General features: G+C 41.0%; 1 pseudogene; it reads right to left on the reverse strand.

The window, feature by feature from the left end:
- Nucleotides 1–965: 965 nt before the first annotated feature.
- On the reverse strand, nt 966–4,370 carry LOC106979764 (ubiquitin-associated protein 1-like; annotated as a pseudogene).
- Between the last annotated feature and the right edge of the window lie 1,545 nt (nt 4,371–5,915).

The raw sequence follows: 5,915 nt of genomic DNA on the forward strand, positions 1-5,915 counted from the left end.
TCATACAGTATATGCTTCCTTGCATCCTTTTTTTTTTCACAGAATAGTATATCGTGGATCTGTTACCTTTTTGAAACATATATATCTTATTCTTCTTACTGCATAATATGTACCTGTGTACAGATGAATTCTAACTCATTTGACCATTCCTCTATGGATGTATGTTTACTTTGCTGTTTTTCCAGTTACATAGTATATCTGCAAACATCTTTGTGTATACATCTGTATACTTGTTCCAGTGTCTTAGAAATGGAATCACTAGTTCAAAGGGAATCCACATTTTTTTAAAGTAAGCTCTATGCCCAACGTGGGGTTCAAACTTACAATCCCAAGATCAGGAGTTGCAAGTTCTATCATTTAAGTCAGCCAGGTGCCCCAGAAATCTACCTTTTAAATTTTGATATATTCAGCAAATTGAATCTGAAGAGGTTATACCAATTTATATTCCCTTAAAAGTTTCTTTTTTTTCTTTCACTAATTACAGCTGATTTTCATTGTGTACAAAGGAATTTGTATACATTATTTCATTTAATCCTTAAAAGAGTCCTTTGAGGTAGGTGCTATTATAATCTTCATTTTGAGGCATAGGGAACTGAGGCTCAGAGAAATTAAATATGATGCCCAAAATCACATAGCTTGTAAGCAGTAGAGCCAGTATTTGAAACCAGTGTGATATGGGAACTCATGCCCTTAACTACTTCCTGCCCTGCTTCTCCAAAGGAAAAAAAGACCACAAATTGCAGACAATAGGGACCTCTAGAATACTGTGCTTGAGCCTCAAATTCGGTTGATTTTCTTGGGTGCCAAAAAGAAAGGAAAACAGTTCTTTAGAACTAATGTTAAAGACTTCTTTTGAGTCAGATTGTCATTTCCCTGTACCTGTACCTTTCCAGTCATCTTGTCTTGCATCCTGCTCTAGAAAAGCTCAAAGATTCTTTATCTAATCTCATCCCCAAAGATTTAAGTTACTGAGGGACTAGAGGGCTCAGGCCAATGTTGGCTGTATTCACTGCAACTGTCTTCAGCATCTGCTGACAGTGGCATAGTTTGTGTTCATTATTCTGATGCAGTGGGGTATCTGAGCAAGGGGCACAGAGGAGAGGAACATGGCCAAGACCCAGTGGCTCTCCTTGTGAATATTTAAAAGCCATTTAAATAGATTTCTTTTTATCTCCTAATTTCCTATTGATGACAGCACTGAAACTACTTGTCTCATTTTTCAAATTAAAGCTTCCTAGAGCAAAATGGCCTGGAGACTGAGCAGCTCTTGAGGCTCTATTAATCACACGGGTGAGGGTGGGGAGCCCAATAAATTGTTCAGGGAGTGGAAAAGTACTTGAGACTTATTAAGACCACCTCTCCCTTCAGCCAACCTCTTCACACTTGCTTCTTTGAGGCTGGTTTCTTGTGAAGGGTCTTTTCATTTTTTTCTTCAGAAGTGATTTCATAAGTACCTTTTTTTCAACATACACCTGCTGATTTCTCTCAAAGACCTTTTTGCTGGAGTCAGGCAGCTGGCCCTGGGCCCTTCTGATGCATCTGCTCTCAGAAGACATGACTCTGAGAAGGCATCATGAAGTCCTAAGCTGTAGTCTGCTCTGGGCCATTGTCTCCCTTGGGTTTAGGAACCAGAGTGATGTGGGATGGAATCCTGACTCAACCATTGTTAGTTATATGACACTGGACAAGCAACTTAACTTATATTTGCTCATCTGTAAAGCCTTGGTGTGTCCCTATTGGGATAATATCTGTCTCCCAGGGTTATTTTTAGGATGAGTTATAAGTTGTCTCTCTTTTGTCTGTAACTGGAAAATCAAGTACCAGCTTTGTCCTTCATCAATTGTGTAGCTATAGAATTTCCAGAGCAGTTGAGCTAGGTTGGTAAGTGTTGGGGCTTTGAGGCTACTTTTCAGAGCTCTATACATAAGATCCTGAGAAAGCACCATTTACTCATTTCAAATCTAGGATTGGGGTGCTGGTAGAGATATCAGTGGGTAACAGTGGTTATCCACTGTTTATCAATGTTAGCTCCATAAAATTTGTGCAAGTTACTTAACCTCTCTCAACCTCTTTCCTTTGTATTTAGATTTTTTCCTTTGTATTTAGATATTTAATGATGTACAACATAATACCAAAAAAAAAAAAAAAAAAAGGAGACTAATTTCTATGACTTGATGTTGCTTATTGCATCATCCTAGAGCAGGGAGCTGGAGGGAGAGGCTGTTCTCCAAGTAGAACTGAGGTGGAGTTAGTGCTGGACTACTGAAATCACAGCCTGTTTCTCCCCCACTCAATGTACTGGGAAAGGGCCAATGATTTCTTAAACTGATGACTGTTTCCTAAATCAGAGGGCTCCAAAATCTTAGTAGCGGAGGATTGTGGTCCAAACCAAGCCAAAAGAAAGACTGAGGCGTGGAAGCATAGTAACTGACTGGCAGAGAGGCAAACTCAATACCCCACGGGCAAAAGGATATTCTTTGCATCACAGAGACATTGCAGGACCAGTGTAGCACTAAGAGACTTTGTTAAAAGGAGAAAAAAACAAAAACAAAAAAATCCTGGGAGAACCTTTTACTAGCACTAAACTTAGGTTAGAGCTCAGTCCATCAGTGCAGGGGAGGGAAACATCTAGCCCTAAAGCAGCACTGAGTCTGGCCCTCCCACCCCTTCTCCCTGACTCCTTTTAACAGCTGAGCCAGGTTTCTGTTCAGGATGTACAGACCCCAGAAGGACCAGGAAATCTCTCTGAAGGGCCGAGGTGGTGAGGACACTTCTCAAAATACAAATACATTTAATATGGAAGGAGCCAGAGCAGTTCTGGAGGCTTTCATATATCCAAATCTTTCCTACTTTCTCCCCAGCTCAGAGACAGGCAAGCACAGTCTCCATACCTTACCCTCCACCCTCAAAAGAAAATGGTAAGTGTGCTCCTTCCTCCTTGTACATTCTGTGCACCTAGACAAGACAGAGAGGGAAGGCATCCGGGAGATCAGGTCTGAGGGAGTCGGGGTTGGCACCTCTGTGCCACTGTCTGTGTTGAAAGCTGAAAGCCTAAGAGTATAATGCCAACTGAACTCACTGGCACTACTTTGGGTGCAAGGCTTTAGGGAATTCCAGAAGGTGCCATTATGGAGATTGGATGTGTTATGGAAAGTGCTTGTCAGCTTGGCTGTCTTCTGTTTGCTATCATCAGAGTCAAGTTTGGGGAAGAACAGGGATTTGATATTGCTTACTGCAGGAATTAGGGGGAGGGATACTTTGAAAGATAGTGACATCCACAGTTGCCCAACTGTGTTAAGGTTATAAAGCCACTGGATGTGTGAAGAGGCTTGATATCTAGGGTTGCCCACTCCAGGGATGCCAGGACTTCCTCATCCTCTAACACCGACCCAGAGCCTCCTCTGGGCAAGTTATTGTCCAATAACTGAGCCATAACGGGTTCAGTGGTTCCTACTAGAATGTTTCTCAGCTCTTCCCTTCTCAGTAGTTTTAAACTCCAGATTGTCCAAAGGGTCTTCTTCACACTTAAAGTCAGCAGGATTGAAATCTGTCTTTATGTGAGGTGGGCTGACAACTTTTTGTTTCGTGATATTGCTGCTGACCCAAGGCAAGGTGAGGATGCTATGTTGTAAGCTGTCAAGGAAGGGGGTAGATAGGAGACGGCAGTGTGGCTGTACTGTATGTCTCGGAGAAGCTCGTTTTGCTGTCACCTGCTGGGCCACTCTTAGAATTCACTTTAGCTACTATTTCGTCAGTCTTGTATACTCTGCTTCCTGCTGGGCTTCTTGGATTTTCTTAATATCTTCAGCCCATTCAATAGTTTTCTTTTACGAGGAGAAGTCATATACTGTACTTCTCCAACAATGTGTAAACAATCAGGCAAGGAGGAGCCAATAGGTAGACCAACTTTAGCTGGTGTTTTGAATTTGTGTCCTGTCTTAAATGGGACATCATCAAGGTAACTGAAAATCTCATGAAAATCTGTGCCCAACTTCTTAGAAGCCATTTAGAACCTGAACGCCGCTGCCATCCCACAAGCTGAAAGGTGCTGGCACTGGCTGGCCTCCCAGGCTCAGTCCCCACTGAGCTCCTGATGGTCCCTAGGGAGAATGACCACCACCACCTCCAACTCTGTCCACCCTGGGCTAGGCCATCACCATTGCCAGTTCTGCAGCCACCATGTTGAAGTCCTCTCAATTTTTTCTTTTTTCTTTTTTCTTGGAAAAAAGGATATAGTACAAGTCTCTATTGGATATAGTTGCTGTGAGGTTTAATGAGAACTTCATATCCCAATTGCCTGCTTTATTTTTCCATTTAGGTACCTTTCATGATTTTACGTCACAGTTTCCTTGTTTATCTTCCTTGTTTATCTTCACGACTGTCTCCCTTTTCCAGTGTAAGTTCCATAAAGCCAGAGATTTTGTCTGTTCTTCTTTACTCCTCATTTTGACTTACAAAGTGCCTGGCATATAACAGATACTAAAATATTTTGTTGAATGAATGAGTATGTAATGCATGGAATAGTGCCTGAAACATAGTAGGCACTCCATTAATGTGAACTTAAAAAAAAATCAGTAGCTACTATCTATAAATTGAGGGTAATAAAATACCTATCTCATAGAATAAAATAGAATAGAAGAGCAGAGCACACAGTAAGCCTTCAATTAGTGGCAACTGGATTATGTATAAATAAGTTTTAGTCATTTTCAGCTAAAATATTTTGTGAAGAAAGCACTCCTACTACTCTGTGTTTCAGCTTACAGCTTTTTAAAAGCTTGACTTCATCCTTGTGTGAGGGATGAAGAAGGGTTCAGGAAGAGGCTTGTACAGGCAGTGGGTGTTAGGCAATTTTATTTTATTTTTTTAAGTTTTTATCGAAATTCCAGTTAGTTAACATACAGTGTAGTATTAGTTTCAGGTGTAGAATTTAGTGATTCTTCACTTACATACAACACCTGGTGCTCATCACAACAATCTTTAATCCCCACCACCTATTTAACCCATGACCCCCACCTACCTCCCCTCCAGTAACCATCAGTTTGTTCTCTATAGATAAGAGTCTGTTTCTTGGTTTGCCTCTCTTTTTTTCCCCCCATGTTCATTTGTTTTGTTTCTTGAATTCCACATATGAGTGAAATCAAATGGTATCTGTCTTTCTCTGATCAACTTATTTTGCTTGGCATAATACTCTCTGGCTCCATCTATGTTATTGCAAATGGCAAGATTTCATTCTTTTTGATGGCTGAGTAATATTCCATTATATATGTACACCACATCTTCTTTATCCATTCCCCAGTCAATGGACATTTGGGCTCTTTCCATAATTTGGCTATTGTTGATAATGCTGCATGAACATTGGGGTGTGTGTAATCCTTCAAATCAGTATTTTGTATTATTTGGGTAAATACCTAATAGTGCAAATGCTGGATCATCAGGTAGTTCTATTTTTAACTTTTTGAGGAACCTCCATACTGAGTGGCTGCACCAGTTTGCATTCCCACCAACACTGTAAGAGGGTTCCCCTTTCTCCACATCTTTATGTTAGGCTATTTTATTTTATTTTTTTTCAACGTTTTTTATTTATTTTTGGGACAGAGAGAGACAGAGCATGAATGGGGGAGGGGCAGAGAGAGAGGGAGACACAGAATAGGAAACAGGCTCCAGGCTCTGAGCCATCAGCCCAGAGCTGGACGTGGGGCTCGAACTCACGGACCGCGAGATCGTGACCTGGCTGAAGTCGGACGCTTAACCGACTGCGCCACCCAGGTGCCCCTATGTTAGGCTATTTTAAAGTGAATTCATTCATCCAAAAAATATTTAGTGAGTTTTTAATTATATTCTTAACACTGTACTGGGTATGGAGATTGTGACAAAGAAAGATGACAATGGCTTTCTTTCACAGCTAATCAGGAATC

Source organism: Acinonyx jubatus, chromosome F2 (genome assembly GCF_027475565.1).
Source record: "Acinonyx jubatus isolate Ajub_Pintada_27869175 chromosome F2, VMU_Ajub_asm_v1.0, whole genome shotgun sequence".
NCBI lineage: Eukaryota > Metazoa > Chordata > Mammalia > Carnivora > Felidae > Acinonyx > Acinonyx jubatus.